The sequence below is a fragment of the Leucopleurus acutus genome, assembly GCF_964270905.1.
Source record: "Leucopleurus acutus genome assembly, chromosome: 3".
Classification (NCBI taxonomy): Eukaryota; Metazoa; Chordata; class Mammalia; order Artiodactyla; family Delphinidae; genus Leucopleurus; species Leucopleurus acutus.
This window is the reverse complement of record NC_139145.1, coordinates 175,771,757-175,784,426: the sequence shown is the minus strand read 5'-3', so window position 1 is coordinate 175,784,426 and position 12,670 is coordinate 175,771,757.

Sequence of the window (12,670 nt, the reverse complement as noted above, 5' to 3'; positions counted from 1 at the left end):
TCCAGAATCTTAGAGTCGGAAGAACAGGGAAAGCAGGGGGCCCCCCGAGGCGCCCCCCGTGACCTGCGGTCCTGACTCTTTAGGTTGAAGCTGGGCTGCACCTTCTCTGTCCCCCACAGCCCCGAGCACCGCTGAAGTTACTGTTAACGGTGCAAATGAAAGAACGAAAAACACTCCTCATTATTGTGTTCCCAGTGTTGTATCAGCCAAAAGGCGAGCATTCAGTCCACTTTTCAAAACCTGTGCAGGGGCTGTGGCATAAATGTGTGGGTTTGCTGATGGCGGAACTGCTCTGGGAGGTGAGTGCCAGACTCCGGGGGCAGAAATGTGTGAGGGACAGTCATCGCAGAGGCGGGGCCTGGGGGACGGGACAGGCTCCCAGCACTGCCGCCCCCACGAAGGGGTGGCTAGAGCCACAGCCCACGTAGTCACGCCCCACGGCGCAGGCGGCCAGAAGTCAGCCAGCGGGGTTGCCGGCTGTACCATTCCTGGAGGCTACCACTGGTCGTCTGTGAATGAGATTGTGTTTTGAGTTCACAGCATAGAGTCAGTCCTGGCCACACTCAAAAGATGGCCTGAAATAGTGACATGGGCTCTTACCAAGCTGGGAGAGTCCCCTTCGCGATAGGATGGGACGGCAGGTTCCATCCTGGTGTGGGAGTCGGAGGAGCCTTCTTCCAGCGCTGGCTGCTGGACCAGCGCACCCTTTGTGGGGGATGACGCTGCCCCTGGCCCTTGGTCCACTGACGAGACCTGGACGACCTCCGTCTGGATAACCTGGATAACCTCCGTCTACACTCCAGTTATCAAACCCCAGCTCGGGTTGGCACATGCACGTCTGCTCGGTGGCCACACGGAGGCTGCCCATGAGCGGGATCGTCTGTACTTGTAAGACGCTGTGCTGGTTTTTCAGGGCCACAGGGCAAAGGACCGCATGCTGGCGGCTTAACCCACAGAAGCCTTCACAGTCCAAAGTCAAGGTGTCGGCAGCCGTGCTCCCTGCAGGGGCCTGGGGACCCTCCCTGCCTCTCCAGCTTCGGGGCCCTCCAGGCAGCCCTGGGCTTGTGGCCCCATCACCCTGACCTCGGCCTGTGTCTTCATGTGGCCTCCTCCCCCGTGTCTGTTTCCTCCCTGTGTCTCCTAAGGACAATCTCGTGGATTTAGGGCCCACGAGGGTAATCCGAGGTGCCCTCCTGTAGAGGCCCCTAGTTGTATCTACAGAGACCACCTTCTGTGCTCCCCCCAGGATGGTGCTCAGCTCACTGGCCTGGCTTCCTGGCGCGTTCTCTTTCCCATGCCTCGTCCACCCTAGCTCCCACTGGCTACCTCAGGCTCTGGTCCCTGGACCGCCGCCCCGAGGACCACCCAGACGGGAGGCAGAGGGCGTCTGTGGGCGGGAAGGGGCTGGGCCTCAGGCTGTACCTAACTCCACATACTAGGCGTGAGAGCTTTCCTTATTTTACAGCCCGAAGTCCGTCCTCTTGGCTGTCCTCAGCCGTGCAGTGCCCCCCACGTGGGGAGCTGCTCGTGGGCCGCGGGCACGTGCAGGCTCTCACCAGGCGGCAGGGCGACACCGGCGGGCGCAAGGCGGCCCGTCCATCTCGCCGGGGGCAGAGCCGTGGCGACTCCCGCTGCGCGCTGCTCAACCAGGGAAGAGTCGCCCTTCGTCGAAGCCTAGACCCGATGGAGCCAAAACACCCCAGGCAGCCAAGGAGGGAGGGGCGCCCTCCAGCCAGCTCTGCCCGGGTGGGGCGCCTCAGCCCGCTGGGGACCGCTCTGTCCGCTCGCTGCTGGTCGGTGCCCGGCAGGGCCCCCTCCTCGGGGTGAGGTGCATGGGGTGGACGGACAGATGGCTCCTGGGGAGGAATGTCCTCACCACCGCCCAGCCCGGTGACCGTGGACGCCCAGTGCCCGCTCTGTGGCCCACGCTGGCCCTGCCCTGCCGCGCATCCCGCCTGGAGTGGATGTCCGATCGGGGCCGCCGACGGCAGGTGCGGGATCCAGTCAAAATGAAAACGTGGGGCCCTCGTTCCAGATCGTGAAGAACCTCTCAATGCTGGCGGCCGAGCCCTGGACCAGCACGGGATCCTCCTGGGGGTCCTAGGCGTGCACAGCCCTGATCGCTCTCCCGATTTTCAGGCGATGCCCCTGGGACTCAGAGAAGCTGACGGGACACACAGCAGGCTTGGGGCAGGGCTGGCGTCCACCACCAGCACGTGCTTGATACTCACCTTGGAAACCTGCTTTTGTGGCTCATAGACTTACCCTTGCTGTCATAAACCTGGGCATTTAAGAAGCCATGTAAATTTCTGATGGTTTAAGGTGATTCCCTAATTTTTATTCTAATAAGACTTTCAGGACCTGGGGTCTGTTATTAACTTTGCTTCTAAGACAGTCTCGAGAGGCATCAGCTCACCAGCTCGGGGTGGAGGCCTGGTGCTTCCCCTTGGCTCTGGGGACCCCTCCTGCCCACGCATCCTTCCCCACCTCTGGTCATGCCAAACCTGCGGTGCTAACCCTGGCAACATGGCGCGTGGGCTCTGAGCACAGCGACGGACTCTCAGTTCTTCCCCGGGGCTGTTGGTCATGGGTGCTGTGATCACAGTGGCCGAGGTGGTGCCCCTGTGTCCATCCGAGGCAGCCAACCTTGACTTTTCCTTTTTCCCAACGTTGCATGAGGCTGAGGGCATATGGTGCCGGCACAGGCGTGCACACGGTTTCCTGAATGTACCGTCAAGTTCGTTTAACGCCTGTGCACTCCGGGCGTGAGCAGACACCCCGAAGTCACGGCGGACAGTGTTATAAACTGCAGGGCTTGAGGTGGGTGTGTGAACAAGGCGGCTTTCTGTGGTCCCTTCAAGAGGACGTGGACGTGCATCCACGTCGTAGAGGTTATAAAAATAGAAACAGTTTAACAGAAATCAAAGCCATTTTGATAAGCTTGTTCTTCCAGCGTCTGTGGAAATCCATCATAAGACGTCCACTGCAGGGGAGTTACTGGCTCTGCCTGACACCGTGTCTCGTCGTCTGGAAAGGATCCCGGGACAGAGGCACCACGCCTCCCCGGAAACCACGCCGGGGTCAGCTGCCCCGTGGGAGCAGAATCTGCCCTTCAGCCCAGTCCTGGCCTTTCCCACTTATTTAAACTAATAATCTGTTCTTCTGTGCTGCCTTCTTAGCACATGGAGATCTCAGCACGATTCCTAATCTGTTAAGGTAGTAGCTACCGGGTCAGCTACCCTCTCCCTGCGTTCTCTGAACACACGCCCTTGAGCAGCGCCGGCCCCATTTCCTGCTGTTCAGGGGGCGCATCACTACTGGGGGTTAGGGTCTGCGACCCCTCGGCCCTGGTGGGGGGCCCTGGCGCGTCTTCACCAGTGACGACAGCAGCTGTCTGAGCCTGTGTGGTTCAGTCGGCTCTGCTCCCGTGACTGCATTTCCTGAGTGTGCAGAGGAAAATGGGTGTGTGTGCAGCAGTAACCAATATGCAACAGATTATCACTGAACACACTTCTGTTTCCAGGCAAGATGGAGTAACAGGAACTAGATTTACCTTCTCACATGAAACAACCCCAAACTGGATGAAATATATGAAGCAATGGTTTGCAAGGCACTGGACGGCAGGTGACAAAGGACAGTGACCCCGAGTGACAGGAGCCCCAGCTGACATCCTACATAGCGTCCAGGTGCAGGGAGAGGACCCGGGTGGAGCCGGCAGCCTCCCCAGGTGAGGGGACAAAGCAGAGAGACTGGGGGGTCCAAAGTGGACAGAGTAGCACAGAGAGAGCTGCACAGCCCCCTAGAGCGTGCAGCTGAGCGCTGATCCCCTCACATAGGTGAGGACCCCGGCAGGGCTGGGAGTGGACCACTGCAAATGTCAGAGGCGGCAGAGCCTGACACCCACACAAGGTCATGAGTGATGCGTGTACCAGCCAACAAGAAGACTTCACAGTTCTCGGGCGTTTGGGGTGCCTGGAAAGAAGGAGATCGCTCTGGAGAGGGGATGGTAGACCATAGCCTGAGCTCTGCCCTGGTCTTGCCTACAAATCTTAGCAGCAAGGCAGAGAGACCAAACTGCATCTCAGACCAAACTTCAAGCAAATTTGCTGTATAAGAATACAGAAATATCTAGCACCCAAAAGGTACACTTACCAACCTCCGGCATTCAATGAAAACTATTAGGTGTGCAAAGAAGCAAAAAAAAATAAGACCCATAATGAGAAGATAGATGAATCAACTGAAATGGACCTAGAACTGACACAGGGCAATAAAACAGTATTATAATTTATTCCCTGTGTTCTAAGACTATAGCAACACTACCGATTAAATTCATGGAGGTAAAAACTACGATGCATGAGATAAAATACACAAGGGGTTACTGGCAGGTTAGACCATGGAGAAGTGTAGCAATGCCAACCACCCAAAATGAAACAGAGATAAAAGAAAATTAAAAAATAAACCATCCCAGGGGCTTCCCTGGCCGCCTACTAGTTAGGACTCTGTGCGTCCGTTGCAGGGGGCACGGGTTTGATCCCTGGTTGGGGAGTTAAGATCCCACATGCTGTGTGGCACGGCCACCAAAAAATAAAAAATCATCAGTGGCCTGTGGGACAGCTTGACGCAGCCTCATGTATGTTTAGTTGAAGCTCTTGAAAAAGGGGAGAAAATATTGGGGTTGGAGTGCAGAAAAGACGTGAGAGAAAAAATGAATGCCAAAATGTTTCCAAATTTGACGTAAACTAAACCCAAAGGTGCAAGAAGCTCGATGAAGCCCAAGAGGGAGGCTCGGCGTGTCCAGCACTCCCACTGCTCAACTCCGTGGTCACGGGGAACCCTTAAGGCAGCAGGAGACGGCACGACACAGGGTGGGGGTGGGGACAGAGGTGAGGACGCTCACCCACCCACGCCCGTGACCAGAGGGCTGCTCGGGCTTTGTTTTGGGAACTAATCCCTGTGTGCCTGAGCAGAACCCACATGTTCCAGAAAACGAGTCCAGGGTCCTGAAGATGCCCCCTAAATCGGGCTTGTTCATCATGTTGTCCTATCTGTATTTTTACTTCCTTTCCAATGTGGTGGCCTGACACAGCCGAGAGGGGTGTGTTGGAAGCACTTCTCCATTTTTCCCGTGGCTTCTGCCAATGTTTGCATTACGTGTTTTTCTTTGATGGTGGTAAACTCAGCTTTTATTTATCTAAGAATGTGTTTTTGCTCTTTTTCCTAAGTACACATCGTTGGGTACACGCTTCTAGGTTGATGCCCATTTCTGTCACACTTTGTGGACATCACTTCCCTCCTTTTGTTGTTACTGTCCAGAAGTCTCCTGTTCTCTGTAGGTGATCCGTTCTCTTTCTGGTTGCTTTCAAGGTCAGAATGTCTGGTGTTCTGCCTTTCTCTCCAAGATGCCTCCGTGTGGGTTTCTTTTTTATTTATGCAGCTTGTTATACATTATGCCTCCTGTACCTGTACTTTCACGTCCTTTGTTAGTTCAGGGGAACCCTAATATCATTCCTTATAACACTTCCCTCCCTGAGTTCTTGTCTTCCTGTCCTCTAGCATCTGAGACCCCATCTTTCCTCTGTCTCTGCCAACCTTCTCTTCTTTCTGTCCATCTCTCATCCTCTCTGCTGCGTCTGCATTCTGAGTAATTTCTTCAGATGATTTTCCTGTTTAATAACTCTTTCTTCAACTATGTTTAATCTGATCTTTCATTTACCTGTTACGTTTATTTTAACATGTATATTTATTTCTAAAAAGTCTATTTGCATCTTTTACATATCTTCCTGATCATGAAGAAAATTTTCTTTTTGCTTATTTCTGTGATTTTCATATATTTAAATATTTCATGCACCCTACTGAATATTCCATCTTTCTAATTCCAAATCTCAAGTTTCTGGGGCCTAAATCCACTTTTACTGTTTCTGTTGACGTCCACTCACAATGGTGTGTTTTCTCTGATCTTTGATTGTGAGCTGATTTTGATTGATCTTAAACCCCGAAATCTAGAAATCTAAGAAATCTAGGATCTCAACTTCGGCCGCCTTATTTCAGTTTATTTCTGCTGGAGTCCCTGATTTAGTCCTGGAATCTTGCACCCAGCCCTGCTCTTGGTTCAAGGCCTAGTTTCAAAGAAGCCCACCCTTCTGTGTGCTCACTACTTATCTCCCAGCTCCCTTTCTCTAGTTTCTTGAGCGTTTTCTCACTTTCTTCAATGCAGGATGCAATAAAAATGCATTTTTAAGCAAGTGCTTACTGTTCTGTAGTAAAAACGTCCCCATACAGCCTGGGAGCCCTTTCTTCATGCCTCGTGTCCTAGGTCCTCAGTCCATATTCATGACTCAGAGGGCCACAGCCCTAACGCCTATCATGTAGTCCCTGCATGCTTCTGGTCAGTACTTTCTAGCCACACAGCTTCTGAACCTGTTCTCTATTTGGGGGATCTTCTGGGTCTTCTTGGTGAGCTTGGGTGGGAGGCAGAGACCACCTCCCCTCTGGAAGCCAGAGGCTCATCTTTCCTTAAGGTTGAGGTCAGATGAGCGGCTGGGTTCCCTCGGTCCCATGAGCCCATGTGGACTTGGAGAGCCCCGTGCCATGGGGCCAGGGGAGCTGCCACCTGGTGCTATAATCCAAATGCAAGTGATCGGGGTGACAGCAGTGCCACTAGCAGGTCCTGCAGACTTTGGGGGCTGGGGGCAGGAGCCCAGAGGGACACCCAAGCCCTGTGGAGGAGGGCAGAGAGGGCTGGAGGTGGCAGGGAAACAGGGACAGGGAGGGGCCGCTCCAGGGTCCCGCAGGTGGGAAGGCGCAGCAGCCTTCAGCTTGGAGGCAGGGCCCCCTGACTGTGTTGATGGGGATGAGAAGTGTGTGCGGGCGGTGGGGGGGAGTGTAGGCCCACCCTGGAGAGGCTCGAGGGCATGTGGGGGTCTTCTAGGTGGTCCCCAAGGGAGAACACGTTCCGTCAGGAGGAAGGGGCTGGAAACGGACTCTGTGGCTGAAGAACATGGGCATGTGAGGCCAAGGGGCTCCTTGCGTCACGTGCGACACACGCGTGTGCTCTCCTGATGGGGGACCACACAGGCGGCCTGGAGGCTAACCCTCTAGGAGGGGACCTCCTCACCGTGTGGCTCACGCGGAGGAGATGGGAGTTCAGTAGCCTGCCCAGGGCCTCTGACCGTGTTGGCGGGGATGAGCACGGCCAGCACAGGTGTGACCACGGCCGTGCGGGTGAGGCAGGCTGTGCCCTGGACGGTCACCGCCTGCAGTGGGCCCGATTCAGGGGAGTGACAGAGACAAGGCTGGGGCGGCTGCCCCCGGGCCTGGGCTTGGGAGCCAGTTCTGGAGGCCCAGACCAGGCCTGGTTCACACCGGACTTCAGACCTCAGCACTAGTGTGGCGGGCAGGCCAGGGATCGGCTGCCAGCCCTCCACACAAGCAGCCACGTGAAACCCAGGGACTTGAAATTTACCAAGACTGATTTCAAGGTTGTTGCCATTAAAATTAACTTTTATTTTTTCTTATAAAACTTACTAAGGAATTCTGAAGAATTTTCTTAAAAGCTACTTAAATTCATACAGTTAAAAACATTAAGTCAACAGAGTAAAAACACGGGACCCGCGCCATCCTGAATCCTCTTCCTTCCTGGAGTAACACTTAGACGTGCTTAGAAGAGTATGCGAGTCTTCAGAATATGGCTTCTAGAGCGAGTGAAGGGCAGAGATCACAAAGCCCTGCCCACGCAGCCAGCAGCAGAGGGGCTCCTGTGCTCCCTCTTCCCTCCCGACTCTCACGGAGGGTGTGGGGTCTGACGGCGGACGGCGGGGTCTGACGGTGGACCACAGGGCCCAGGTCTCCTCCTAGAATTGGAAATGAGGCCAGGCTGTGTGAGCAGCTCTGGAGGGAGGGGCGTCCTGGGGCCCTGGGGGACACGCTTGGTCTATTCAGGCTGAGCAGCCCGGTCCTCGGGCTCCGGGTCCTCAGACACTATGATCGTGGTGACCTTGGCGGAGCTGCCGGGCTCAGTGGCCTCCTCGGGGCTGCAGCCCTCCTCCACGCTGACGACAGGGGTCACCTTCATCCCATACTCTTCTTCCTCGATGACGGGCAGGCCCTTGGGCACCTGGGTGTACGGCGCCATTGCCCACCCATGGGGCACCTCCTGGCAACTCTCGGAGATGTTGATGACCGTGGACTCCAAGCTCCAGGGCTTCTGGCTACTGGGGAAGACGTCCCAGTGCTTCTGGAACCACGTGTCCTTTCTTTGGCCACGCAGAGAGGACAGGAGATCATGGGTTTCCGGGACCGACTCCACAGGCAGCCTACTGGCAGAGAGGGAGCCCTGCAAGGGGCTCTCAGTCGGCGCGGGTCCCTGGGCTCCTGCAGAAAAAGGAGACATTCCCGTGAGCACCTCGGAGGGGTGTGTGCAGGGGTGGGGGGCCCCGCACACGGCACACGGTGCCCCGCACAGCGCAGAGCCGGCCGCTGCAGCAAAGACCAGGCTCGGCTCTGCGCACCTCCTGTCCTGCCCTTTTGCATCTCTGCGAGTTTTATTTCACTCTTCCTCAAAAGTGTCTGGTAATTAAAGAGCAGTTTTCTGTTCTCTTCAGATATTCTAAACTTTGCCTTTTATTTCTTTAAGCAAAATAAATCCTCATGGTTATTTGGTGTTTCCGTCTGGTGAGCCCCGAGGCCCCTCTTTCTGCTAGTTTCCGTGCATTCTCACGCCAGTGCTTGGTCCCCACGCGAAGCCGCTCACTCTTACCGAGAGCTGCTCACTTTGCCTGCTGTCCTCTTCGTGATTCTCTGAGGAAGGGGCAGCAAGCAATGAAGGGCGGGCCCCAGAGGGTCTCCGCCTGGCGCCCAGGAGGACCCTGGCCCTCTATGTCACTTCTCAGCTTGGGGCTTCCGGGGACCAGCCCCCTTTTGCAAAGTTAGGGACAGCCTGGCGTTCCGGATAGTCAGCAATGATTTTTCTCTTTTCCTTACACCCCCAGGGTTTGAGGCTGATTATTCCTGTGTCCTTTGGGGCTAGAAAGTTGGGGGCCTTTGGCTCACCTCCACATTTTGGGGTCCCAGGTTTTTTTTTGTTTTTGTTGTTTTTTGCGGTACGCGGGTCTCTCACTGTTGTGGCCTCTCCCTTTGCGGAGCACAGGCTCCGGACGCGCAGGCTCAGCGGCCACGGCTCACGGGCCCAGCCGCTCCGCGGAATGTGGGATCTTCCCGGACCGGGGCACGAACCCGTGTCCGTTGTATCGGCAGGCGGACTCTCAACCACTGCGCCACCAGGGAAGCCCATGGGGTCCCAGTTTTATGGGACAACTTAACCCATAAAGTGAAGTTGGCTCTGAACTCGGCCTTCTGTTTCTACCTCCTGTACGTCTGTGAAGACAAGGTCACCAGGGTTGGCAGGTGCCCTGGGCTTCTCTCTGGGGGTCTCCCTGCCTCAGTCCCAGCCGAGAGCCCCTCACCGCCTGGCTGGTTCATCACCACCTTTAGGAGGACCTCCACGCGTGGGCGCACCTCACACACCTATGGTGCTTGCTGTGGGAGCACCCTCTGTCCTCAGAATCAACCTGCACACCCGGGCTCATGGAACAGCCTCTCTCTTCCCCCCTCCCTGCTTCATTGATGCCACGTTTGTGTTTGCGAGCCTTCAAATCCAGCTTACGTGGAATGACGTAACATCAGTTAACCCTCCAGCCTCCGTCTCCCCTCCAGGAGTCGGAGTCTCCGAGTCCTACATCGAGCGTGCTGAAGAGTTAACGGCTCAAGGAGGTGTCCCGTGTGCTCTACCGGGACGCACACTCATGAGACCATGTCGTCATGAACGTTAGCTGGTGAAAGGCTGAGTGGTGAATATTTTTTTAAACTCTGGAAGGATGAAGACTCACAAACAGTGAAGACGCTGCGTGAAATCACTCGAGACCCCGACAGGTGGGATGCGGTGGAGCACATTGGACCTTCCGTTCCCGTCGCCATCCAGACTCTCTGGTGGGACCTTGCCCCGTGTGGCCACCACAAGGTCGGCCACCAGCACTGTTCGGGGTGCACAGCTCGGATTGGTGGCCACAGACGGATGCCCAGAGCCAGGCCTCAGTCAGGGGCAGACGTTCGCTGCTGGTGCTTCGGCCGGTGTCCAGCTCCACCCCTTGGACTACTTTTTGGCACAGAGTGGGGCAGGGCAAACACATGGGACGTCGGGGGCTGTCTGCGGACACGTCACAGAGACAAGCGTCCCAGCCCTGAGTTTCCATGCTGATTTCTCTCTCCTTTTTTTTTTTTCCTTAGAAAATATTTAACTCTGTAGAAAATCACACTTGGGTAGAGCTCAGCATGACCCAAATTGCCCAATAGCTTACCTGAAGCTGAGCCTTGGTTTTCAGCCACGCCTTCCTCCATATGCTGCCTTACGTCCCGTCGATCCTTTGCATCCTACGGAAAGAGAAGTGATACGGAATACATGATGCGGTATTTGTTAAACTGCCAAAGGGGACAAAATGTAGCGACAAGAGGATGTTTTAGAGACAGACAAGCCTGCCTCTCCCCTGGATGAGCTCTGAGACGTGGGCCGTCGGTCACCTCTAGAGCCTCAGAGCATTCGTCTCTCTGTGTGGCTACAACCACCACTGCTTCTGGTGGAGAATGTTGGCTTTTTCTCCGGCACGTACATCAGGATAAAGACAAGTGTGCTTTGCCTAATGTGTGTGAGGGTCTCATGGAAGCCAAGGAGACCTGTGTGGGCTCCCAGCACGACAAACAGGGGGTGCCTGGGGCTCACACAGGTCACCGCAAACCTGGCAACTTCTCCATATAACTCGCTGCTCCGTGGTGCTGGGGCCTGGCTACCAGGGAGCCCCTAGTGTTTCACACCCACATCTGAATACAGGCATTTTTTTCCCTGCCCCGGTGCTAACCTGGCCCAGCAGACTGATGACTTTATTGTCCCACGTCTGCCAGCTAGCCAACAGGAAGGGTGACCACAGTTCTTGCCAGACTTGCTAAAGGGTCAGGGATGGTGATCATTTCAACTTTCAGCGCTGAATGTGGCATGAACCAGACACTGGGATTATGCAAAATTGTTCTTTGAAAATTTGGAAAGACTTACAAGTAAACATGTCACTAGGAGACTGCTAAATCAAAACAGCATATCTAAAATATGCTGGAGTCGCCCTTCCCTGATCCAATACTTTAAAATTATAGTCAACAGATAAACAGATACATAAAGGGGTAAAGACATAACTTCAGGGGAAAACAAGAAGGGAAACCCTTGCTGGGCCAGAAAAGACAACTCCCAAAGAGGTGGAAGCAAATGGACACTGAAGGACATGGTCAGAGGAGTGTGCTGTGGAAGGTGGGAGAGACCCTCATGGAACCCACCGTGAGGCGGGCAGGGCGCTGCTATGGTTGTGGGGGGACTACCCCCAGTGGATAACTTGCTGGGGCCACTGAAGGCCGAGCAGCCAGGCGAACGATCGCTGCCACAAAACTTCCTGAGTCCACAGGCAACAACGGGGTGTCTGCCCCCAGATGAAAGCACTGGAGCAGTGATCTTGGTAGAGACGGGGCAGCGTGAGAAGAAATACGCAGAGGAAGTGCCACCCAGGAAGCAAAGGTGAGGTGAGGTGTCGCCAAACCGTCTAAAATTACTGGAACTAAGGGGAAACAACATATTACTTTGGAATGAAAATAAAAACCGGACAAAGCAGGTAGGTGAGACAGTGGACGACTGTGGAACGGAGATTTGTGGGGAAGGATGTGGCTGATGACTGTGTTGAAGAAGGTTGTGTATCAAAAGTGCAGCAATGGTTTGCCAGGGAAAAGGGGTGCAGTCGCAAGTTTAGAGGTTCTCCTCCACTGAGATAACCCTCATGCTGAAAGGAGCTGTCAGTCACCCATCTCACACTTGGAGACTGATCAGATGCTGTAACATCTGTGGGGGAGGGGGCGGCTGCCACCCCCTGTTCTTTAGTCCTGCTGCGGCTTCGGGCAGAACAACCTTCATTCCCGGAGCAGCTGGCTGGCGCACTCCGCAAGTTTGGGGTTGTGTGTTCTGCTCGGTCTGGCCTTGCCCTGAGGGGCAGGCACAGGTGCCTGCCTTGGTTTTGGCCCCCTTGGCAGCAAGAGCTTCCGTCAGTGCCACCTTCTGGAAGACTTAAAGAGACAGAACCTTTCCCCTCTATTTGCAGCCAGACATTTAAGGACGTCTTTGCCAGGTCACTAGCTGACCACAGAGATAACGCAAGAGAAATTTCAGTGACAAGAAATACACACTTGGCAAAAATAGTTTGGAAAAGTCACAAACACATAGTTCCAGCCTTCAACAGGCAAAAATCTATAATCCCTGAGGAGCAAATCTGACTTCCAGAGTTACCACATTATAATACTCAGAATATCTAGTTCTCAACAAAAAATTATAAAACATACAAAGAAACAGGAAGCCTAGACTTTCAAATTAATAGTCAAGGATATTAAATCGGCTGTCTCAAAAATGCTCAGTGAGGCAGAGGACATCATGGACAAAGAATTAAAGATCAGGAAAATTGTGTATGAACAGATAAGAATATCAATAAAGAGGTAGAAATTAGAAAAAGAAACTAAACGAATTCTGGAGATGAAAAATATGAAAACCGAAATAAAAAATTCACTGGAGGGGATCAGCATATTTGAGCGGGCAGGA